This window comes from Narcine bancroftii, chromosome 3 (assembly GCF_036971445.1).
Source record: "Narcine bancroftii isolate sNarBan1 chromosome 3, sNarBan1.hap1, whole genome shotgun sequence".
NCBI lineage: Eukaryota > Metazoa > Chordata > Chondrichthyes > Torpediniformes > Narcinidae > Narcine > Narcine bancroftii.
Genome location: NC_091471.1, coordinates 38,452,670 through 38,478,408, shown reverse-complemented (window position 1 = coordinate 38,478,408; position 25,739 = coordinate 38,452,670). Strand labels below are relative to the sequence as shown.

At 42.3% G+C, this 25,739-nt stretch overlaps 1 long non-coding RNA gene across 2 annotated transcripts in view; it reads right to left on the bottom strand.

Moving 5' to 3' along the window:
• LOC138757099 (uncharacterized) overlaps nt 1–25,739 on the bottom strand; it is a 115,133-nt gene that overhangs the window by 82,790 nt on the left and 6,604 nt on the right. For both annotated transcript variants that reach the window (XR_011353345.1, XR_011353344.1), the window contains exon 2: nt 12,684–12,998. This is a non-coding gene — a long non-coding RNA (uncharacterized lncRNA). The remainder of the gene's footprint in view (nt 1–12,683; nt 12,999–25,739) is intronic.

Here is a 25,739-nt window from a genome sequence, read left to right as displayed (position 1 = left end):
GATCCTCGGTGACTCTGGGAGGAATCTCTTTTGCTTCTCTTTCTCTGACTGTAAGGGGCACCGAGCATTGTTAATGCTAATGGTGAATCTTTGTTTGCCTTATGGAAGACTAAAGGTGATTTTGTGCAATATTACATTCCAAAGAAAAGGTACAAGGACTGCCTAAAGAAATCTCTTGGTGCCTGCCACATTGACCACCACCAGTGGGCTGATATCGCTTCAAACCGTGCATCTTGGCGCCTCACAGTTCGGCGGGCAGCAACCTCCTTTGAAGAAGACCGCAGAGCCCACCTCACTGACAAAAGGCAAAGGAGGAAAAACCCAACACCCAACCCCAACCAACCAATTTTCCCCTGCAACCGCTGCAACCGTGTCTACCTGTCCCACATCGGACTTGTCAGCCACAAACGAGCCTGCAGCTGACGTGGACATTTACCCCCTCCATAAATCTTCGTCCGCGAAGCCAAGCCAAAGAAGAAGAACATCTGTTTTATTGCATGACAGTAAATAAATAGTATCTGATTTGCATCACCTGGCACCATTACAGTATGAGAGTGTCCATGGATTCACCCCAGTGCTCTTGCAGCCTCTGTAGCCACACTGTCTCCTGTCAGATTCATCAACAATCTGAGCTCCAGATCCAAACCTCTGACATGATCAGGAAGCCTTCAGCACTCGAGTCACTTTGGGAATCCTTTTCTTCCTCACTGTTGAATCTGAGCTCCGATACCTGGTTCCTATGAGCCTAGGTCCAGCAGCCCGCAACCCCTATGGGTTCCCCAACCGCATTGCTTGCAGCCTGTGTGGGTCACTCAGCTGCTGAGCCCCTCGCTGGTCCACTGCCATGGTCATTGTCATTTCCTCCTTTTCAACGGGCTGGGGGGAGGTGTTTCACCCTGTTTCTGATGCCCTGTGATAATTCACTACTCTCCTGGAGTCTGCAACCTCTTGTGGTCGCTGTCGAGCAGAGGTGCTGCCATCTTGGGGACAGACCCCATGGTTGCAGGATTTTACTCACCAACATGGTCAGCTTCTCTAACAGGCTGTCGAAAGCCGGTATGGAGCTACTGGCGTTAGGACCGGGCGGTTGAACCCTTCGGAGCAGCACTGTGTCTCCACTCTCCGCCCTCCTCAGTCTGTGCCAGCAACAGTGCTGCCATTACAGCAGCTCCAGCAGGGCTGCCATTTTCTTGATTGTAATGTTGGCAAATATGGCGGTCATTTTTGCACAGCAATAATAATTTTTTTTAAATTTAGAGATTCAGCATGGTAAAAGCCCATTCAGGCACATGAGCCCACGCCACCCAAGTACACTGATGTGACCAATTTATCTACGAACCACTGCGTCCTTGTAATGTGGGAGGAAACTGAAGCATACTGAGGAAACTCATACAGTCACAGGTTTATTCCTTACAGACAGTGCTGGATTCGAACCTGGTTCGCTGGCGTTGCAAGAGCATTGCGCTAATTGCTACACCAACCTTGCTGTACTGATCGGAAATCTAATTTTTGGAGCATCAGTTGGTCAATGTTTCTCAGGATTTCAGTTTCCGGATGCTCAAAAGGATGAATGCAATGCAGGAACTTTTACCTCTCAAATCAAGCACGGTTCGGTGTAGATGTGACAACTAATCTCCAGGAAAGCTTCTGAGGTCTAATGATTGGTATCGCCACTTATGGAATAGAGATAGAAGAAAATTATCTGTGGGCCCTTGGACCTCTGCGATATGATGCACAGATATCAGGTGCAAAGTTCAAAAGATCTCCTCCAAATCTCATCATCAATGCTCAGGGCACAATCCTCACAAAATCAATGGCCGTTCGGACATTTTGCCAGAACTGCTTGTGAAGTAAGTCAGGTGATTGTGTGACTAAATCTTTCACATTAATGCCAATCAGTGTTGTCAACCTGAAGGGAAAATGCCCCAAATGTTCTTTATAGTCCTTGGCCATAATCTCATAGGCTAATTGGGCTAGTACAATGTTGGAGCAGGCCTAAGTGAAAAGAATGCAAATACATCACCATTCCAACCTGAGCTCACTGCTGCCTCCACTATCTCGGCACTCTCCAAAGCCAAATATAAGATGAGGTGATACCCAACCCACCTGCACTGACTTGCAATGAATTGGAAAGGGCATTGCCCTTCAGTCCTGACCATGGAGAGAAATGGAGCTCAGTGTCTGGCTCAGTGTCTGGCACTATCTCACACCACATCCATCCTGCCCAATTTCAAAGGCAAATCCAGTGCCAAGGCACCAGAATATCTCCAATGCAATTATTCACAGCAATTCAACTGATGTAAAACACACAATGGTCAGCCTGGAGATTTTAGCATGAGGATCACACCTTACACTTTCACCACTGACACTTGGGTATGTAAACAACATATATCTCTTTCATCAGGCTTAAGATCTCAGCTCATTACAAGTAAGCAAACAAATGGTTTACTCATCTGGTTACTTTAATTCTCGGCAGCAATATTGGAAGTCCTCACTTAGTATTAAATATGTGTTCCTAGAAACTGAGACAGCAAGTCAAATGAATCACCTTGCGAGGCTGAGGTCAGAGGTCAAGATGTGGGTTTGGAGGCAGAGACCTGAGAGTCATGAAGCAATGGATTGAGTGAAGGTAGATAGTTCATATGGGAAAGAAATAAAATCGCTGGTGCTGGAATCTAAAACAAAAACAGAAATGCTGGAAGGGCAGCACGGTTAGTGTCATGGTTAGAAAAATGCTATTACAGCGCCAGCAACACATGTTCAAAGCCGGTACTATCTGTAAGGAGTTTGTACGTTCTCCCTGGGTCTGTGTTAGTTTCCTCCAGATGCTCTGGTTTCCTCCCACCCTTCAAAACATACGGGGTGATAGATAGGTTAATTGGGGCATTTGGGTGGCACAGAATAGTAGGACGGAAGGGCCTGTTACCGTATTTAATGTCTAAATTAAAATTAAAAATCAAATGAAATTAAAATTAACTCAGCCAATCCAGCAGCAACTGTGGAAAGAGAAACCAGTGAGGTGTTTTAGGTCAAAGACCCTTCCCCACACATGGGGACTTACTTTCCAGTCACTCAGAGAATGGAACAATGAGCACTGTCACCTAGTAACATGATGCGAGGAAGTCATCAACATAATGAAGAGGTAAGGTAATGATCAGTAAATTGATTATTTACTACATAAAATGAAACTTCAATAAATGAGAAGTCATTAAGCCAGGACTGCTCTTGCTATCATTCCTCTCCTTCAGTGTGTGACTTTTTGGCTTGGCTTCGCGGACGAAGATTTATGGAGGGGTAAAAGTCCACGTCAGCTGCAGGCTCGTTTGTGGCTGACAAGTCCGATGCGGGACAGGCAGACACGGTTGCAGCAGTTGCAGGGGAAAATTGGTTGGTTGGGGTTGGGTGTTGGGTTTTTCCTCCTTTGTCTTTTGTCAGTGAGGTGGGCTCTGCAGTCTTCTTCAAAGGAGGTTGCTGCCCGCCGAACTGTGAGGCGCCAAGATGCACGGTTTGAGGCGATATCAGCCCACTGGCGGTGGTCAATATGCCAGGCACCAAGAGATTTCTTTAGGCAGTCCTTGTACCTCTTCTTTGGTGCACCTCTGACACAATGGCCACTGTAGGAACAGTACACATCTAACAACAGCTCTTCTGAGTAATCTGACTGAGGAGAGAGTCTGCCATAATCCCAGTTAACTTGCATGGATGGAGTCTACCTTTAAAGGAGGCCAAGGGAAGATCTCCAATAGAATTTACAACCAAGACTCATTCACAAATTGAATGGCGGGGCAGACTCGATGGGTAAATAGTCTATATCTGCTCCTATATCATATGGCCTAACAATCACCAGAAGCCAAAGCTGAATTCATAGTCTTTGTTCTCCCTTTCCCTCCAAAATGTGCACATTATATTGCATAAAGATCAACTGGAAGGAGCAACCCCGTAGTGAGTCAAGCAGGCAGTTGTTCCTTGCATTAGCATTCCTTTCGACTCTGATGGCATTACAGTGATGCAGGTGCTTTTCCAATCCAATATATGACTGTTATATTTTCCAGTCATAACTGAAAATGTTAAATAAAACTGGAAAATGCAAGAAACACTCAGGAGGTCAGGGAGCCTCTCTAGAAAGAGAAGCAGTTAACATTTTAGTGAAGACACAATGCTGGAGAAACTCAGCTGGTCAAAGTTTGACCTGCTGAGTTTCACCAACATTATGTTTTTACTTCAACCACTGTAATTGCAGACTTTCGTGTTTTACTGCAGTTAACATTTTAGCTCCCCAAGAATACACATCATTTTATCCAGCCTAATGGCTGCTAATTCAGGGTACACCAGTAATTGAACTTGCGCTCCTCCTTCCCAAATTGACCAAGTTCAAGTTCAAGTTTATTATCTCCATGCAATTGTAAAGTACAATGGGACGAAATGGCATTCTTCAGTCCTCGGTGTAAAAACATGCAAACACATATAAAGACAAAGCACATATTTATATACAGATAAAGATAAATATAAAGATATTATATAAAGATAAATATAGTTAAATAATAATAGATTCTCAGAGGGATTGCATGAACAGTTCATCAGTCTCAAATGCCCATGGGAAGAAGCTGTTTCCTGGCTCTGATACTTCTGCATCTCTTTCCTGACAGGAGTAGCTGGAAGATGCAATGTGCAGAGTGGAAGGGGTCCTTAACTATTCTGCGAATCCTCTTCAGACCAGACAATGATCCCAGTAGATCATGTTAATGGGCAGGAGAGAGACCCCAGTGATCCTCTCTGCCACTCTTATGTTCCAGTGGATTGGCCTTTGATCCAATGCTCAACAGCAATTGTCGCAGACTTTTCAGGATAGCTAGATTGGCATACAGCCTGTAGAAGAGTCTTTTAAAAGTTTCCATTCTACCAGCCTCTACCATCACCCTGGCAATGCATTCCAAGTGCCCACCACTATGACGTCCTGTCTATATCCTATTGTAATCTATAACAATTTTCTACACTATTCATAATACCTCTGACCTTCACGTCATCTGCAAACTTACTGACTCATCCCTCTACTTCTTCATCGAGGTCATTTATAAAAATCATGAAGAGGGCAGGTCCTAGAACAGATCCCTGTGGAATGCACAAGTCACTGACCTCCAGGCAGAATACATACCATCTTCTACTTCCCTCTGTTTTTTGCAGGCAAGCTAATTCTGAATCCATGGATCCCATACCTCATGGTTTTCTGATCGAGTCTACCATAGGAAACCTTGTCAAATGCCTTATTAAATTACATGTACACCACATCTACCACCCTACCTCAGTCATTTTTTTTGTTACTTCCTCAAAAAATTCAATTAGGCATTTGAGACATGACCTACCCCTTACCTACCCCCATGTTGACTATTGTAGAGAAGACCGTAAATGCTCATAAATCCTGTCCCTAACAATCCTCTCCAATAGCTTGTCCACCTCTAAAGCAAGACTCAATGCATCATTCCTAGGATTCTCCCATTACCTTTTTTTTAATCAAGGGGATCACATTTATCATTCTCCAATCCTCCAGCATCACCCCTGTGGCCAGAAAGGATGCGAAGATCATTGCCAAGGCCTCAGCAATCTCTGCCTTCACTTCCTATAGTAATCTTGGGTATGTCTCATCTGGTCTCAGGGACTTATCAATCCTAATGTTTTAAATAAAAACCATCACCCTCTGTGTAAAAACTTGCCCCTCAGATTTTGTTTAACTTTCTTCCCTCTCAACTTCTTTATTGACCTCTCATTCTTGAACTCGCCCTAAGTAAAAGACTATCAACACTACCTATACCTCTCATCATTTTATAAGGGTCAGCCATGTAGTGAAAGAGTTAATGTTTCAGGTTGATGTGACATTTTGCATAAATTGATGCTGATACTGATAATATTCTACTTGAGATTTTTATTTATTAATGTTCTACACTTTCCATAGAGCCTGATCGTTGGTAGTCCTTTCCAATTCATTGACCTCCCTCATGTGCTCTCTTTTAATACCTTTAGTATATCCAATTATTTGTCCTCTCAGATAAGCTTTTAATATATCCCATAGCAGAAATTTATTGGTAGTAGAGGCACAGTTCGTTTCGCAAAATATTTCTATTTGAGCTCTAACATAACTGCAAAACTCCAGTTTTTTTCAATAGCAGCGGATTAAGGCACCACCTGCATGCCGTGACTTCTTTATCTGGCGTGACAATAGTTAAGGTCAAAGATGAATGATCTGATAATTTCCTAGCTGTATAGGTCTGGTCCGAAGATGAAGATCTTTGAGTGGGGGAAGCCAGATTTGGAGAGGGATTTGCAGGGAGTAGTCTGGGATGATCCTTTTTCCTGGAAAGAATGTTGAGGAGAATTGGGGAGCATTTAAAAGTGAGATTTTGAGAATGCAGGATCTTTATGTTCCTGTCAGGACAAAAGGCAAGGCCAAAGGTTCAAGGGAGCCATGGTTTTCTAGAGAGACTAGGAAGTTGGTTTGGGATAAGAAGGAGGCCTAAGTTAAATACAAGAAGAAAAGGATTGATGAGATGTATGGACGATACATAGATTGTAGAAAGAACCTTAAGAGGGAAATTAGAAAGGCAAAAAGAAGGTACAAGGGGGCTATAGCAAATAGGGTGAAGGCAAATCCCAAGGGTTTTTACAAATATGTGAATAGTAAAAGGAAAGTTAAGGATAGAATAGGTCCACTGGAAAATCAGAGCAGAGGTATGTGTGAGGAACTATATAAGATGGGGAAGATATTGAATTATTTCTTCTTATCGGTGTTCATGAAGGAAAGAGATATTGAATTGTGTAGGATAAGTGAGGCAAAAGGGTTAGTTATGGAAAAGATAGGGATTAGTAAAGAGGGGATTTTAGAATTTCTGGGGTGTATAAAGGTAGATAAGTCTCCTGGCCCTAATGGGATTTTTTACAGGACCTTAAGGGAGGTCAGAGAGGAAATAGCAGAGGCTTTAACAGTGATTTTTCAACGGTCACTGGAAGAGAGTGTGGTGCCATTGGATTGGCAGGTTGCAAAAGTAGTTCCGCTGTTTAAAAAGGATGCAAGGTGTAAGCCAAGCAACTATAGGCCAGTAGGTTTGACATCGGTGGTGGGAAAACTAATGGAAGGATTTCTTAAGGATAATATGTATAAATATCTGGATAAGGAGGGATTGATCTGGGACACCCAGCATGGGTTTGTGAGGGGAAAGTTGTGTTTGACAAATCTTGTTGAATTTTTTGAAGAGGTGACCAGAAAGGTTGATGAAGGTAGAGCAGTTGATGTGGTCTATTTGGATTTTAGTAAGGCTTTTGATAAGGTTCCACATGGAAGGTTAGTGAAGGTTCAATCTCTAGGGATTAATATAGAGATAGTCAGATGGGCTCAGTGGTGGCTGGAAGGCAGGCACCAGAGAGCCATGGTGGACAACTGTCTGTCAAGATGGAGGCCAGTGATGAGTGGAGTGCCTCGGGGATCAATGTGGGTCCTTTGTTGTTCGTCATTTATATTAATGATTTGGATGACGGGGTGGTAAATTGGGTGAGTAAATGTGTGGACAATACAAAAATAGGGGGAGTTGTTGATAGTGAGAGGGTTTTCATGGACTACAGAAGGATTTGGACTGTTTGGAAAGGTGGGCTGAAAGGTGGCAGATGGAGTTTAATGTAGATAAGTGTGAGGTGCTTCATTTTGGGAAGAATAACCAAAATAGGACATATGCAGTGAAGGGGAGGGCATTGAAGAATGCTGTGGAACAGAGGGATCTTGGAATAACGGTTCAGCATTCCTTGAAGGTGGATTCCCATGTAGATAGGGTGGTGAAGAAGGCTTTTGGTATGCTGACATTTATAAATCATAGCATGGAATATAGGAGCTGGGAGGTGATGTTGAGACTGTTTAAGGGATTGGTGAGGCCAAGTTTAGAGTATTGTGTGCAGTTCTGGTCTCCAAATTATAGGAAGGATATAACAAAGTAAGAGAGGGTGCAAAGAAGGTTTACAAAAATGTTGCCTGGATTGGAGCATAGAAGGTTGAGAGGGGATTTGATAGAGGTGCTTAAAATTATGAAGAGAATAGATAGAATAGATGTGAATAGGCTCTTTCCCCTGAATGTAGGGGAGATTGGAACAAGGGGTCATAAATTAAGGGTTAGGGAGCAAAACTTAAGGAGTGGTGGCTGAGTGGAATGGTCTACTGGAAAAAGTAGTTGCGGCAGGGTTAATTCTGTCATTTAAGAGGAGGCTAGATGCCGCTTTAGTTGCCCATTCAGAGCCAGCTCTTCAGCGCTTGACGTCCTGTTTTGCGGACTCTGCCAAAATGTTTGGCCTGGAAGTCAGCCTGAAGAAAACTGAGCTCCTCCATCAGCCACCTCTCCACCATGACTACCAGCCCTCCCCACATCTCCATCGGGCACACAAAACTCAAAATGGTCAACCAGTTTACCTATCTCGGCTGCACCATTTTATCGGATGCAAGGATCGACAAGGAGATAGACAACAGACTCGCCAAGGCAAATAGCGCCTTTGGAAGACTACACAAAAGAGTCTGGAAAAACAACCAACTGAAAAACCTCACAAAGATTAGTGATACAGAGCCATTGTCATAACCACACTCCTGTTCGGCTCCGAATCATGGGTCCTCTACCGGCATCACCTACGGCTCCCAGAACGCTTCCACCAGCGTTGTCTCCGCTCCATCCTCAACATTCATTGGAGCGACTTCATCCCTAACATCGAAGTACTCGAGAAGGCAGAGGCCGACAGCATCAAATCCACGCTGCTGAAGATCCAACTGCGCTGGGCAGGTCACGTCTCCAGAATGGAGGTCCATCGCCTTCCCAAGATCGTGTTATATGGCGAGCTCTCCACTGGCCACCGTGACAGAGGTGCACCAAAGAAGAGGTACAAGGTCTGCCTAAAGAAATCTCTTGGTGCCTGCCACATTGACCACCGCCAGTGGGCTGATATCGCCTCAAACCGTGCATCTTGGCGCCTCACAGTTCGGCAGGCAGCAACCTCCTTTGAAGAACACCGCAGAGCCCACCTCACTGACAAAAGACAAAGGAGGAAAAACCCAACACCCAACCCCAACCAACCAATTTTCCCCTGCAACCGCTGCAACCGTGTCTGCCTGTCCCGCATCGGACTTGTCAGCCACAAACGAGCCTGCAGCTGACGTGGACATTACCCCTCCGTAAATCTTCGTCTGCGAAGCCAAGCCAAAGACGAAGAAAGATGAGTTCATGGATGTGAAGGGATTGGAGGGTTATGGTCATGGGAGTGGGTAGGTGGAACTAGTGAAGTTTCACATAAATCGGTGCAGACGAGAAGGGCCAATATGGCCTGTTTCCGTAATGTAAATTGTTATATGGTATTATGGCTATATGGTTATATTCAGTTTCTGCCCTCTAGCTGAGCTGAACCGAGAAACAAGTCAATTCTGCTGTAAGAGTCATGCTGTTTCAAGTAGAAGAAGTAATCCCTCTCACTTGGATGCCATTGTCTCCAAGCATTCACCAGATTTAAGTCTTTCATGAAGGCCAGGGTTGCTTTTGTCACCCTAGCTCTTGTCATTTTCCTGGCTGATTTGTCCATTTCCAGATCCAGGAAAAAATTGAAGACCTCTCCAATTAAGAAATTTTCCCTCCCTTCTGTCAATTGCAAAAAGACATTTTGTATTAAATTTTCATCATCAAAATTATAAATACATGCGTGTCCAGGGTTCAGAATATATTTGACAGTGTACCATTACAAATCTATCCGTTGGGTCTATGACTGTGTTTTCAAACCTTAATGGGACATTTTTCCTTATTAAAATAGCTAGTGCCCTGGCCTTGGAGCGAAAGGAGGATGCTATCACTTGTCCCACCCAGGTTCTTTTTAGTTTTTGAAAGATCTGTTTTAAAGTGTTTGTATGTGACCTACTCTAAAAAAAACCTGCAATACAAACACAACACAATCTGTCACACTTTCATCTCACTTACATGTCCCTGGGCAAACTGGGAGGAGCCTATCAGTAGTAGGCCCTTTCAAACTGCCATTTAAAATGGGATTAACTGGGCAATTTGCACGGTTAGTGCCCCACTTATGTGGCAGCTTGAAAGGGTCCAACTAGCTCAATCCCGTCGGAACCCAACCAGGTCCCTGACCTACCTTAGAGATAGTCAGGGAACCCAGTTAAACTTACTTAGGTCTCGTCAATGGCCAATTTGAAAAGGAAAATGGCTGACTTGCTTATTCCGGTAATGTCAGCACTTGCCGGCAGCCAGCATCTGAACATCCAGCAGTACCTCCGGTGAGTGTGTGACATGTCATTGCGGGGGTTGGGTCCCCCTTAAATCACCGGGTTGATCCCCCTGCAATTTGAAAGATGCTTCCAGCACCTTTTCCCCTGTAATCGCACACGGGTACCAGGAGGGCTACCCAGGTGCTGCAGGTTGAAAGGGGCTAATATGTATTTGAATCCATCCTCCCGTGTTTAGATTAAGTGTGATTTTTCTCTTAATGTCCTTCCTTGGCCATTTGGAAACAATTCCTGAAGGCAGTTCCACCATTGTGTGAGGAAGACTCTCGAAAGTGCTTAAAACATTAAGATGATTCAGTGGGATACATCTTAAATTACTGTTTTCTCTGACAGAGAAATCAGTACAAATCTTAATCTGTCCTCCTACTACAAATCATCCCCATCCCTTTGCTATGTACTTTCCATCACATTGGTCCTTCCTGACCGCAGTATTCCAGATGTAGACTCAGCTGGACACAATGTTCATGAACTAAGGCTTCTCTATACTTTTGAAAGGCTGCAGATGCTGTGATTGTAGTAAAAAACACAGAGAAAATCTGGATGAACTCAGCATGTCTCGCAGCAATGCATCCATAGGAGGTAAAGATATATTACTTATGTTTCACGTCTGAGTTCTTCTTCATGGTATACCTGGAAGATATCTTGAGGAAGGGCTCAGGGCCGAAATGTCAGTAATACTTCTTTAACTCCTGTGTACACTGTGACTCCAGCTGAGTTCCTCCAGCATTTCTGAGTGTTCTTTTCTCTACAATTCTACTGAAATCCTCTTCTAATAAAGGACAACATACAATTTTCCCTTCCTGGTTGTTTATCGCATTTGCATCTTAACTGATAGCGATTCATGTACAGAACGATTTGTGCATGAACTACAATCTTGATCTCAACATCCGCATTAAAAAGCTTATTGTGGATTTTACAAAAGGGAAGTCAAGAGATCGTGCACCTGCCTTCATTGGCAGGATGGCCATAAGGAGGGTTAGTACCTTCATGTTCCTGGGAATCCACATATCAGAAGATCCAATGCCTCTGTTTCTAAGACAGCTGAGGAGATGTAGCATGCTATCGAAAACTTTATTGAACTTCTCCAGACATATTGGGGAAAGTATTCTAACGGATCGCATTAAGGCCTGGTTTGGAAACTTGAATACCTCAGAATTCAGAAGGCTTGAAAAAGTGGCAAATCCAGCTAAATCCATCTCGGGCACTGATCTCCCAACGATTGTCAACGCAAGTCTCTTACCCTTTTTACACAGAGGATTCAAGCTGGGTATTATCCACCTTTCGAATGCTTCGGCTACCTGTGTGAACGCATTGAAGGGGGATTGAGGGTGGGGTCTGAACTTACCCAACTTCTATCTGCCATGGTAGGTAGTGCCAGAGGGGAAATGGGGCTGCACTACACATCCCACCTATTTTGCTTTGGGAAGCCGGACTGATGTGTAAAAGGACTCGCTGACCCAGCTTTTCTTCTGTTCTGTGTGAACAAGCAAGCCAGCTTCCAGAGACGTGTTGTGTACACAGCAATAAAGGGTATCTGCCTCAAGGCCGTAGCCAATATCATAAAGGATCCCCAACCCCAACAGAAGCTGGAAGTCCAAAACCTCTTGTTTTTCCAACTGCTATCAGGCTCTTGAACCTCCCCATTCTACACTATACTTGAGGGTTTTAGATAATCCAAAAGAAGGTAGGTGGGCTTAATAAATATAGTAGGTAATGACAGAAGAAGAGACTGAATTCTCTGTGGCCTAAAGTATGAACAAGCCAATGTCTATGAATGTTACTTAATGACCTCATACTCAGCTAAAAATTCTCATAGAATTGAAGATAGTGTGGCAGTCCGCCATGGTGGCGAGCGAGCTGGCGATCCAGGCGGCGAGCGCAGCAGCACTGGCCCCAACAAGTGAACCGGCAGGTGAATGGCAAGGGCAGCTTAAGGGCCAGCGACCCCAAAATGGCGCTGGCCCCTTGCTGCACAACCAACAGACAAGGTCAGCACGGGGGGAAGAAGGGCATTGCTATCCAGGAAAGTATCCCCACGTGGGAAACCCACTTTGGTTATGCATGTTGTGACGTCAGCCAAGGAGGACCTCAGAGGGACCAGTGCAAGTATAAAAGTCGGGCCTGAGCCCTAATAAAACTCAAAGCTTAACCTGACTACACTATGTGTGTGTGTCTTCTTTCAAGTAGCGCATGGCTACAACAGATAAATAATCTAGCCAGATAATGTATGAGTGAGAGGGAAATTTTGAGAAATATTGAATTTTATTGCCGCATGTACTGGGATATAGTAAAAAGCTTAATTTTCTGTGCAATCAAGACAATCCAACTTAGAGAGCAGGAAGTGAAAACAAATAAACAAGGAAACAGACAAATATAGCGATACCTTGACTTATGCCCGATCGAGAACATCCAGTTGCAGATACATCTGAGGATGGATGGGCTGGCATCTAGGAGATATGAGAGAGTCTGTGGCCAGTACATTGGAATATCGAGGATCCGTGGTCAGGGCACCGGGATCTCAGTTAGGTGGGCAGTCAGGGTATCGGGAGCTCTGGGTGAGCGGGCAGCTGGGGTGAGGATCCGCAGTTGTGTGTCAGGAGCTTGGATGAGTATATTTCACCTATAATGGTCGACTTGTGCCCAAATCAATTTGCGTCCCCACTTCCAGAATGTAACCCAGACGCAAGTTGATGCATGGCTGTAAGTGTAGGGAGTAAAGTAACAGTGGTCAATTAGTACAGGGTACAGAGAACATACAAAAACAATGCAAGCAAACGAGAAAAGTATCATTATTAAAGACGGTGCAAGGGTGTCACCTTTTGCTAGTATGAGATCCATTCTAACATCTGATAAAAATAGAAAGAAACTGTCTGTGAATCTGGACCTTCATGTTCTTGTGTACCTTCTGCCTAATGGAAGGGGGAAAAGAATGTGATTGGGGTGGGCTGAGTGATTTAATATTTTAGCAGCTTTCCCACAACAGTGGGAGGTAGACGGAGTCAGTGGGTATGAGGTCAGGAAAAATTAGATTGGTGTGGAGTAGGTTTACATAGGTCAGCATAACATCGTGGGTTGAAGGGCCTGCAATGTTCTATGTTCTCTGGTATGGTATGCTTTGAATTGTTAGTACTGCACTACACATCTATACTAATTAACTAATCTTAACTAAGATCCAAAATGAATAAAGATCTGTACTAATCTGTACCTGTATCAGTAATCTGTGGCCATCAGTACAACATTTGCATGTCAACGGTATTTCTGACTTACAGAAACTTTGGGTTTCAGACATTTCTCAAGAGTATGTGACTGGGGGAAGAGGCTACACTTAAAAAGAACAGCTTCTCCGAGGGAGATTATCAGAGGTAATTTCTGTGGTCTAGATTTGCTGTGGTCCGGCACCAGTCCAGTCTCAAGGGTGCTGGACTAGAGAGTTTTAACCTATAGCTTGTCAATGACAGGTGATTTCAATTGTTATAATAAAGAGTAATAATTTACAAATAGATTAAGTGAATTTTGAGACAAGATGAAAATGAGACCGTCCACTTTGCACAATACAACAGAGTATCTTCGAAATGATGAAAAGCTGGAACCAGAGCAAGTCCAGGGGCTTGGCAATGTCCATGTTGACTGTTAAAATGTCATGCCCAGGTAGAGTAAATAATCAAAAAACTGGGTGTGGAGTCACATAGTCTGGCGAGTTGTTACAGTAAAGAGCTTTATCTTGGGATATGTTATAAGCACCAAGCCAGCTTCCTGCTCTCATTATCAGTAGATTCATCATTTTGCACTACTCAGACTGAACAGTGTAGAAGTTTACTTCAACAATGAAGAGTATTTGTTTCAGGTTCAGTAATGGCAGCTTCTATTTCCCCTTAAGCTGGGGTATACAATTTGCATTTTATTTACAACATTCATAACAATTATAACTCCAGGAGGTGAGGTGCATGGCGAGTCTGGCATTCAAAAACTCTGTCTGGAATTAAGTAAACTATATGTTTTGAGAGTTCTATGTTTTTTTTTGCAATTGTTATATTGCTACCACTTAGTTTCGGTTGCCAATACTAACAGAGCAGTATTTTCTGTACTGATACTACTGCTTTTTTCTCCCTTTGCTAATCGTGGTACCTTTTCAAAAGTTAGAATTAGGGGTTATTCCATTACTTGCCATGGATCCCACACACAGAATAGATTCAAAGCTGAAAACATATTAAATGAGCTTATAAAAATATTGAAGCTAGGCCATTTTTGCCCAGTTTTCTCTCCTGTTCATGAATTATGATTTACACTCAAGCAAAGTACTACAGACTTGACCAAAGGTCCTCTGGTACTGTTGCACCTCAATCACCTCAACCTTTTTCCAGCACCACCATCCCCCACCCCCCACCCCCCACCCCCCAACTCTGGCCACCTACCACTCCTCTTTTAATGCTTACTATCACCCCTTTACACTATAATCTCAAAAAAGGGTCCCAGCCCAAAATTTTGATCTGTTGGGCCCCTCCTGCTTCTTGTTGTTTGCTTAAGATTCTGGCATCTGCAGTTCTTGTATTTCTCATGAACTAAATATTGCTCAACTGGGGTACCTCACTATATAAGTAACTGACTTGTTCTTGAATCTTTCTTTTTTTTCATGAACAACTTTTTGTCCAGAGTTGCAGCAAGTTTATACAGTGAAGGCATTGAGACTTAACCAATGAGATTTCAGGAAGTAGGAGTGAGGACAGTGAGCTAGAATGTGTGAAATCTGGATCAAAGTAAATATAGAAAGAAAATAGAGAGAAACAAAGTCTGGAATTAAAAATGGGAGGGACTATAAGGAAAAGTAAAAACAAATGTATAAAATCTTTCTAATCTCCCAAAACAATTTGCTAGATATGTATATCTATATACCCCATCACGGAAACATGGCTACAAGGTGACCCTAAATGGGAATTAAACTTTCAAGGGTATCAGGTGGTGCAAAGAGATAGACAGGATGGTAAGGGAGGTGGAGTTGCACTCTTAATCAAAGATGAGCTCCAGGCAGTAGTGAGGAATGATATAAGATCTAAAGAGCAAAATGTTGAGTCCATTTGGGTAGAGATAAAGAATAACAAAGGGAAAAAATTATTGGTGGGTGTTATCTATCGCCCACCAAATAACAATAGTTTAGTGGCACAGGAAATAAAAAGAGAGATAAGTGAGGCATGTCATAATGATACGGCAGTAGTCATGGGGGACTTTAACTTCCACATAGATTGGGAAAATCAAGTTGGTCGTGGGAGTCTGGAAGAGGACTTCATAGAATGCATCCGCGATAGCTTTCTTGAGCAGCATGTTAAGGAACCCACAAGAGAAAATGCTCTCCTGGATCTAGTGTTGTGCAATGAGATAGGTAGAGTAAATGATGTAATAGTCAGAGACCATCTGGGAAATAGCGATCATAGTATGATTGAATTTCTCATTCAGATGGAAGGGGAAATAGTTAGATCTAAAACTAATATATTATGCTTAAACAGGGGTGACTACCATAGGATGAGGGAGGAATTGGGCAGAGTGGACTGGGAGTACAGACTAATTGATGAAACAGTTGAGGAACAGTGGAAGATTTTCAAAGAAATATTTTGTAATGCTCAACAAAAATATATTCCGGTCAGGAAAAAGGGAGGGAAAAATCAACCGTGGTTAACAAAGGAAATAAAGGAGTGTATAAAATTGAAGGCGCAGGTGTACAAAGCTGCAAAGAGCAGTGGGAAACTGGAAGATTGGGATAACTTTAAGAGACAACAAGGGGTTACAAAGCAGGTAATAAGAAATGGGAAAAAGGATTATGAAAGTAAATTGGCACAAAATATAAAAACAGAAAGCAAAAAATTTTATAAATATATAAAACGGAAGAGGGTGGCCAGAGTTAACATAGGACCCTTGGAGGATGAGAAAGGAAAACTGGTAGCAAAAAAATGAGGAAATGGCCGAGGCATTAAACAAATATTTTGTGTCAGTCTTCACGGTGGAAGACACGTCCAGCATGCCCAAGTGCGGAGTTAAGGATGCGAATGTTGGGGAGGGCCTTGATAAAATAGTTGTTACAAAGGAAGTAGTGATGGAGAAACTAATGGGACTAAAGCCAGACAAATCACCTGGTCCTGATGATATGCATCCAAGGGTTCTGAAGGAAATAGCAGAAGTTATAGTTGATGCATTGGTGGTCATATACCAAAATTCCTTGGATTCTGGGCAGGTCCCGGCAGACTGGAAGACAGCAAATGTCACGCCACTTTTTAAGAAGGGATGTAGGCAGAAGACTGGAAATTATCGGCCAATTAGCTTGACGTCTGTAGTTGGAAAAATGCTTGAAGCCGTCATTAAAGATGAAATAGTGAAACTTTAGGAACGTAAGGGTTCAATCAGGCAGACGCAGCATGGTTTTAGAAAGGGAAGATCTTGTCTGACAAACTTGTTAGGATTTTTTGAGGATATAATGGGTGCGGTGGATAGAGGAGAACAGGTTGATGTTGTATATTTGGATTTCCAGAAAGCGTTTGATAAGGTGCCGCACAAGAGACTTCTCAGTAAGTTACAGGAAAGTGGAGTCCGGGGAAGTTTATTGGCCTGGATTGAAGATTGGTTGTCTGACAGGAGGCAGAGAGTTGGGATAAATGGGAGTTTTTCAGGTTGGCAGAGAGTGGTAAGTGGGATGCCGCAGGGGTCAGTGTTAGGCCCACAACTGTTCATCATTTACATTGATGACTTGGAGGAGGGGACAAAATGTGGTGTAGCCAATTTGCGGATGACACCAAATTGAGTGGAAGAGCAAATTGTAATGAGGATGTGGAGAGTCTGCAGAGGGATATAGTTAAGCTGGATGAGTGGGCAAAGGTCTGGCAGATGGAGTACAAAGTTAGTAAGTGTGAGGTTATCCACTTCGGCAAGAAAAATAAAAGAGCTGAATATTATTTAAAAGGTGAAAAACTACAGCATGCTGTTGTGCAGAGGGACTTGGGAGTGCTTGTGCATGAATCGCATAAAGTTAGGTTGCAGGTACAGCAGGTTATTAAGAAGGCAAATGGAATGTTGGCCTTCATCGCTAGAGGAATTGAATTCAGGAGTAGGGAGGTAATGTTGCAACTATATAAGGTACTGGTGAGACCGCACCTGGAGTACTGTGTCCAGTTCTGGTCTCCATATTTGAGGAAGGATATACTGGCTTTGGAGACGGTCCAGAGGAGGTTTACTAGGTTGATCCCTGGGATGAAGGGGTTTACTTATGATGAAAGATTAAATCGTCTAGGATTGTATTCGCTTGAGTTCAGAAGAATGAGAGGAGATCTTATAGAAACATATAGGATTATGAAGGGTATGGATAGGATAGATGTAGGAAGGTTTTTTGAGCTGGCCGGGGAAACTAAAATGAGAGGACACGGTCTCAAGATTCGGGGGAGTAGATTTAGGACAGAGATGAGGAAAAATAGTTTTTCCCAGAGAGTAGTGAATGTTTAGAATTCTCTAACCAGGGAAGTGGTTGAGGCTGCCTCATTAAACATATTTAAAATTCGGTTAGATAAATTTTTACATGATAGAGGAATTAGGGGATATGGGGAGAAGGCAGGTAGGTGGAGTTAGGTCATAAATTAGATCAGCCATGATCGTATTGAATGGCGGAGCAGACTCGATGGGCCATTTTTGGCCTACTCCTGTTCCTACTTCCTATGTTCCTATATATGTGAAAGTAACATGGGTAAAATTGTACTGTAAAATTCCCGTTATCCAGAATTCAAGCAACCAGCAAAAGAAATTGCATAAAATAAATAAGTAAAAAAATACAGAAGATTAAAATTGGTGCCCCCTGCCCTTTCATTTCGCCAGTCATGCAACATGCAATCTCAAGCAACTGGCAAATCCACTTATCCGGCATCTACCAATCCCCATAAGTGTCAGATTTTACTCTAGTTACTTTCTGAATAAAAACCCACAAAAGCTGAGTACTGTTGAAATTATGATAGATTGAGAAATGTTGACCTTGGACACCAATTACATGAAACAAATGTGCAGGTGCAGAAAGAAGTTAAGATACCTTCATTGCATGCAGTTTTGAGTACAGGGCCAAGGCGTCTATCTATATTTATGTAGGGTCTTGGTGATGATACCACACCTGGAAAGTTTTATGCAGTCTTGCTTTTTTTTAGAAAAAATATATCTGCCATGGAAACAGTGCAGTGAGGGTTAACTGGATTGATCTCTGGTCTGTCATATGAGGAGAGATTAGGGCGTCTGTTCCTGTATTCACTAGAGTTTAAAAGAATGAGATAGAGTTTCACCGAAACATATAAAATTCTGACAGGGCTAGACAGTGTGGATGGAGGGAGTATGTTTCTCTTGGCTCGGGGATCTAGAATGAGGACTCACTGTCTCCGGACAGAACTGAAGAGAAATGCATTTACTCAGAAGGAGGTGAACCTGTGACATTCCTATCACAGAAGATTATGGAGACCAAATCGCTAATTATATTTTAAGTAGGAGGTGGGTAGATATTTAGATACAAATGCATCGAGGATATGGGGAGAGTGCCAAGGTAATGAAAGAGATTGCGTTGAGTGATGAAGAAAGCTTTAAGGGTCTAATAGACTACATCTGCTCCTATTTTCAATGTTTCCAACTTTCCTTTGCTCAATTTACATGATGTTGACTGTAGGTCATTAACAGTTTCAATGCTGTTGCAAGGATACCCAAGCAATAGGTATCCTTGCAACAGCAAAGTTAGGCTTAAGCTCAATAGGAAATGTAAATAGTGTGCAAGTACAACTGAAACTCACAAGGCAAGAAGATAAGAAGATGCTTTCTCTAAACTATACATAATAAACAGCAACTGTGTCTATTCTGGACATAACACTTTGAGAATGAATTGAAATACCTTTGAGAGACTGAAGGGAATTTAATGAAAATTAACCCAATGATGAGTTATTTGACCAGTCTGAATAAGTATTCTTGAATGTGTCCATTAATTTCTTCTCAACTTTCTTTACTACCACTTTGCAGTAACAAAACTCAAGAGGAAGTTAATGGGCACTTTCAAAACCATGAAAAGGCCCAGACAAGGTGGATAATGATTCAGTGTTTTCATTAGGACCATGTAGAGAAAAAGGTCGCAGGGTAAGGATAAGAACCAGCAGTGACATGAGGAAAAATTTCCTTACATTGAGAATACGTGATCTGGAATCCATGGCCTCACAAAAGGGATGAAGGCAATTCAGTCACAGCAGAAGAGACGACTCTGCAGGACAGTGTCCATTGCGGCGGACCAGCGCGGGGCTCAGCAGCTGAGGGACCCATTCAGACTGCGGGTGACCTGTGGTTGGGGAACCTGCATGGGCTGTGGGCTGGTGGACACCGGCTCATGGAACCAGGTATCGGAGCCAGGATTCGAGAGGGTGCTAATGGCAAGAAGGGCCTTGGGCCTTGAAGGCTTCCTAATGGTGTCGGAGATTAGATCCGGAGCTTGGGTTGCCAATGGATTGAACAGGAGTCTACAGTGGCAATGGGAACGCTAGAGACGAATCCATGAACACTCAGTGACTCTGAAGGGAATCTCTTTTGCTTCTCTTTCTGTCTCGGGTGACACTAATGGTGACTCTTTGTCTCCCCTAAGGCACTCAGAAGGCAATTTTGTTTAAGATTTCATGTTTTGTACTATTGACAAAAATGACAATAAACAATGACAGAATCTTGAATCAGGAATAAGTACATTGTACAAGTTGGTATGTAGTTTATCACCTGATTGTACATCTCTCCAGACTATGGTGCATACACAATAATACACAGTACATAATGATCACATAAATAATCTGTGTAAAATCTATAAATATTTGGGATGATTTTCACAGTCACAGGATACTGCTCATCAGTCTCACAGCCTGTGGGAAGAAGTTATTCCTCAACCTGGCAATCCTGATTTTGATGCTCTGAAACCTTCTTGATGGTCGTGGGTCGAAGATATTGTGCAATGGATGGAAAGACTATTCTATAATTCCTTGAACCCTATTTAGACAATGTTCCCAGTAAATGTCATCTATAGAGGAGATTCCAATGATCCTCTCAGCTATTTTAATGATCCTCTGTATAGGCTTTGCAGCTACTATATCATGCAATGAGGCAGCCAGACAGGACACTCTCAATTTGCTCCTGTAAAATGTTGTCAGGATGGGGGCCGGTAGCTTTGCTCTCCTCAGCCTCCCCAGGAGGTGAGGTGCTCTCGAGCCTTCTTGACCAATGAGGAGGTGTCGTGAGTACAGGATAGGTCATCGCTGATATGCACACCAAGTACAGCTGTGATGGACCTGATCTCCCAGTCCTGCAAATAATTTCCTTGGAAGATTTCCTGATCTCTTATCATAACCTAGGTAGATAGTCAGAACCTCAAATAATGTAAGGTTGCACTGTTCCTCCTTAGTATAAATCTATCTTATGATGGTTGGGCAATCCCTGAAAAGATTTCTCCTCCTAGCATTCAGAAACATACACATTGAGCAATGAATAATGATCAGGTGTTACAATTCAGTTTAATTTCTCTCTTTCTCTCATTGCTGAATAAAACCATTCCTACTAATGCTCAGCTAAGCTGATCTTATTCAGCCCAGACCACATGACTAATAACGTCCATTTTATCTTGGTGTCATATTTAGTGGTATATTTCCATGAACATACAGACATATAAGTAAGGGGCAAGAGTTGGACTCCCCAACCCTCATCTTCCCCCATTTAATGAAATTTTGGCAGATCCATTTGTAACCTGCATTTTCTTTGCCCATTGGTCATCAATAATGTATCCATCTTGACCTTAAAAATAACCAGTGTTTGCTTCTACCATCCTTTGAGGAAGAGAATTTCAAAGATCCATGACCCTCTGCAATAAAACAATTCAGCTCATCTTTATCTTAAATGGGTGACCTCTAATTTTTAAACTGTGATCTAGATGAAGATGAAGAGGAAAATGGGCGGTTTGGGGTAAATTATTTGAATGAAATCAACACACAGTTCAACGACTCACATTCCCTTCAAGGCAGATAAAGAGCAGCAAAAAATTTATATTATTTATTTTTCTCCCTCCAAGGTAAATTGAGCATCCTGATAATGCTGCGCATTAATATGTGGATCAGTTAGGAAATCTTCCACAACCTGACTTCCACCATGTAGTATGACATAACTGAAGAGCATGTCCTGAATCCCTCTCATCTTAACCAGAGCCACCACAGTATGTTTTCTTATTTACATGACTCAGGTGCACATTCATTGTAATTGTTGCAACTAATCTCATAAACCCCACCTCTCTATTACCTTTGGTAAGGACGAAATGCAACGCTTTGCAAATGGTTAGTGCAGCAGTTCGCATAACCCCTTTTCAATGCCAGTGATAGGGTTTGAATCCTGAGCTGTCTTGAAGGAGTTTGTATGTTCTCCCTGTGTGTCCTCCCGCCGTTCAAAATGTATCAAGGGTTGTCATTCAATTTAGGTGTAATTGGGCAGCACTGCCTCATTGACCAAAAGGATTTGTTACCGTGCTGTGTGTCTAATTTTAAAAAAAATCTGAGATGGATCCTTTTGCCTGTATTAAAAGGGTGTAGCTAAGATGACATGAATGTGGCTCCCTTCATCAATGGCCTCAAAAGTATAAATATTACATGCTCAGGAGCGTACGTCATGATAAGCCCATAAAAATGTACTATTGGGTTGAAAGAAGCTGACTCCTGGAAAGTAAACATTGTGGCAGAACTCTCATCTCTTCACTGACAGAGCTGTTGGGTGTTGGCGATCTGCAGCCTCACAGCACCTCACTGTAAAAAGTAAAAATGGGAAATTGAATCGTGCACAGTAAAAATAGGTGATATAATAGACGGGGTTGGTTTTCCTGTCCTAATGTTTTAACATGCTTTATTACACATTTAAAAGTTGTTGTTATAATGAACTTGGATCACAACGTGCTATTTCAGTGTAACAAACTTGCATGTACTGTACTCCCACATCCTGAGATTTAGTCTCCAGTCTCTCAGCTCACTAATATCCAGTTTATACTGTGAAACTGCTTCCAACTGCAAAGCTATGGTTCTGATGAAATTGAACAAATTTATAATTTGTTCTGGATATGCCAACACCAGAACTAAAGCATAATTTGGTTATGGATCTTTCCTGATGTTGCATTTTAACAGGCATACCAGCCTTTACAAGTTCCACAGACTGACACTCTCACCATAATTGAATTCATAATCCAAGCAAATTCCTGATATAGCAAATGACCTCTGATACAGTGCTCTCCATCATGTTTGGGACAAAGACACTTTTTTCCTTTATTTGCACCTGGACGCCAGCCTTAAATTTGTAATCAAACAATTTAATTAAATTGAATCAAACATTTAATTAAAGTGCTCGCTCCAGATTTTATTTAAGGTTATTTGTATATATTTTGGTTTGACCATATAGAAATTGCAGTATTTTTTTTATACATAGTCCCCCCCATTTCAAGGCACCATAATGTTTGGGACATTTGACTTCAGAGGTGTTTGTGAGTCCTCAGGTATGTTTAATTGTGTAATTGGTGCAGGTAGAAGAGAATCTTAGAAGCTTGCTTCTAAGCTTTTGATCACCTTTGGAGTCTACAGTTGCTATTTCTCTACATGAAAACCAGACTTGTGTCAATGAAAGTCAAAGAAGCCATTACGAGGCTGAACAAACAAGAATAAAACAGTAAGAGACATCGCCCAAACATTAGGATTACCAAACTCCACAGTTAAGAAGAAAGAGTGTACTCGTGAGCTCAATACTTACAACAGGACTGGTCTTCCAAGGAAGATCTCCACTGCTGACGACAGAAGAATTCTCATCATAATGAAGAAAAACTTCCAAACGTATGCCCAATACCGTCCTCAGAAAATTTCATGAACAGAAATACAGAGGTGACACTGCAAGATGCAAGCCATGGCAAAGGTGATATGCTTTGGATCTTGGGCTTTACATCTCCACACTTTGCTCTGATAGAGGTCAATCTTGGGCTCATTTGTTCACAAGGCCTTTTTTCCAGAATTCTGCAGGCTCTTTTAAATATACTTGGCAAACTGTAATCTGGTCATCCTTTCTGTGGCTAATTTATCGTTTGCATCTTGTAGTGTTGACTGTGTATTTCTGTTCATGAAGTCTTCTGAGGAGAGAAGTCATTGACATGTCCACACCTGCCTCCTGAAGAGTGTTTCTGATCTCTCAGACATACATTTGAGGATTTTTTTTGTCGTCAGCAGTGGAGGTCTTCCTTGGAATATCAGTCCTTTTGAGATTACTAAGCTCACCCGTATGCTCTTTCTTCTTAATGATGTTCCACACTGTTAATTTTGGTAATCCTATGGTTTGGGTGATGTCTCTTACTGTTTTATTCTTGTTTTTCATAATCATAATGGCTTCTTTGACTTTCACTGGCACAACTCTGATCCTCATGTAGAGAAATAGCAACTACAGACTCCCAAGGTGATCAAAACCTTAGAAACTTTCTTATACCTGCACTAATGCAGCAATTAAACATACCTGAGTACTCATAAACACCTGTGAAGTTAAATGTCCCAAGATGTGTTGCTCGTCAAGTTTATGCTTAGCCCTTGTAAATGCCACCCTCCTGATACACCTGCGGGTGGGCGTTCCCACAGCCCTCTCGGTTGACACTTCCAACTCAGCAGTCTGGGGTGTACTGGAACAACATGTCATTGTAAAAATGTTTGGAGGAATTGTAATGATTGGCTATAGGAAGCACAAGTTTAGACCCACACAGGATCTAATGTGTCTGGTAAAGTGGTCACCCAATCTATGTTTTGTCTCACCAAAGTAGAGGAACTCACACTGGGTACATCAAATGCAGTAGATGAGGTTGGAAAATGCACATAAAGCTCTGCCACACCTGATAGGTCTGTTTGCGGCTCTGGATGGAAGTGAGGGAGGAGATGTAGGGACACATTTTGTAATCTCTGTGGTTATAGCAAGAATTGCCTAAGGAGCAGAAGTGTGGGTAGGGAGAGAAGAGTGGACTATGGAGTCAGCCTTAAATCTAATGACATTAATATTGATTTTTCTAAATTTAGTTAACATCCACCCCATCTGATACTACCATTTCCATCTCTTCTTTACCTATTCATGTAGTTATTTTTTTTATTTTTCTAACTTTTCTCCACCCCTCTCCTCATAATAATCTCTCCGTCTACCTCCCACACCTTCTGTCCAATACTCTATCACCTCCAATTTGGGAACCTCCTCCAGCTTCTTTCTTTTTTTAATCTCTTGATTGATCAATTCTATCCATAGAAGATGTCTAAACTGTTAAGTTCCTCCCTTGTCATGCCACTGATAGTTAAACAATGTCTAATATTCACTGTTTATTCCCAAATTCATCACATGACCAGGCATGTGCCAAATGCCCCTTCAGGGGAGCTAAAAACTGACTTATTTGAAAATAATTGCATAAGCTAAATTGTTTCTTGAAGTAAATGCTTACTGAGCTGTTTTACTGTTACATAATGAAAAATATTGAGAGAGGTCAACAAACCTTATTTCATGCTTTTTTTTGGGTATTAAATCAGTACTTTTCTCTTCCCAATTGAAGTCATAGAGAAATGAAAACCATCCCTTTGGCCCAAATCATCTAAGAAACCAATTTGCCTTTTGGGGAGTTAAACAAAGGCAGGATTTTGTGAAAGGCAATACTCTGGAGGATATTGTAGAACTGAGAGAACTCAGAATACAAAGTTCATTAAAAGTTGCTCCACAAGATGGACCAGGGTAGTAAAGAAGCCATTTGGCTTCATTGGTCAGAATCAGAATCAGTATCGTCATGAAATCTGGTGTTTTGCGACAACATCACAGTGTAAACATTCATAATATAACCATCCTACAACATTACTGTAAGAAGATAAAGATAATAGTTCATGAAAAGTGAGGCAGTGACTTTGGTTCAATGATTATTCAGGAATCTGATGGCAGTGGGGAAGAAGCTGTCCATGTGCCATCTTTAGGCTCCTGTACCTTTTCCCCAATGGTAGCAGAGTGAAGAGGGCATGGCCTGGGTGGTTGGGGGTCTTTGAGGATAGAGGCTGCTTTTTTAAGACACTGCCTCATGTAGATGTCCTCGATGGAGTGAAGTCTGGTGTCTATGATGTCACAGGCCGAGTTATAACCCTTTGGAGTTTATTCTTGTCCTGAGAGTTGGCACCTCCATACCAGGCAGTGACGCAACCAGCCAGAATGCTCTCCACGGTACACCTGGAGAAGTTTATGAGAGTCTTTGGTGACATACTGAACCACCTCAGACACCTCACAAAATATAGCCGTTGGCGAACCTTCTTTGTGATTCCATCAATGTGGAGGCTCCAGGACAGATCCTCAGAGATGTTGACACTAAGGAATTTGAAGTTCTTGACTCTCTCCACTACTGGGC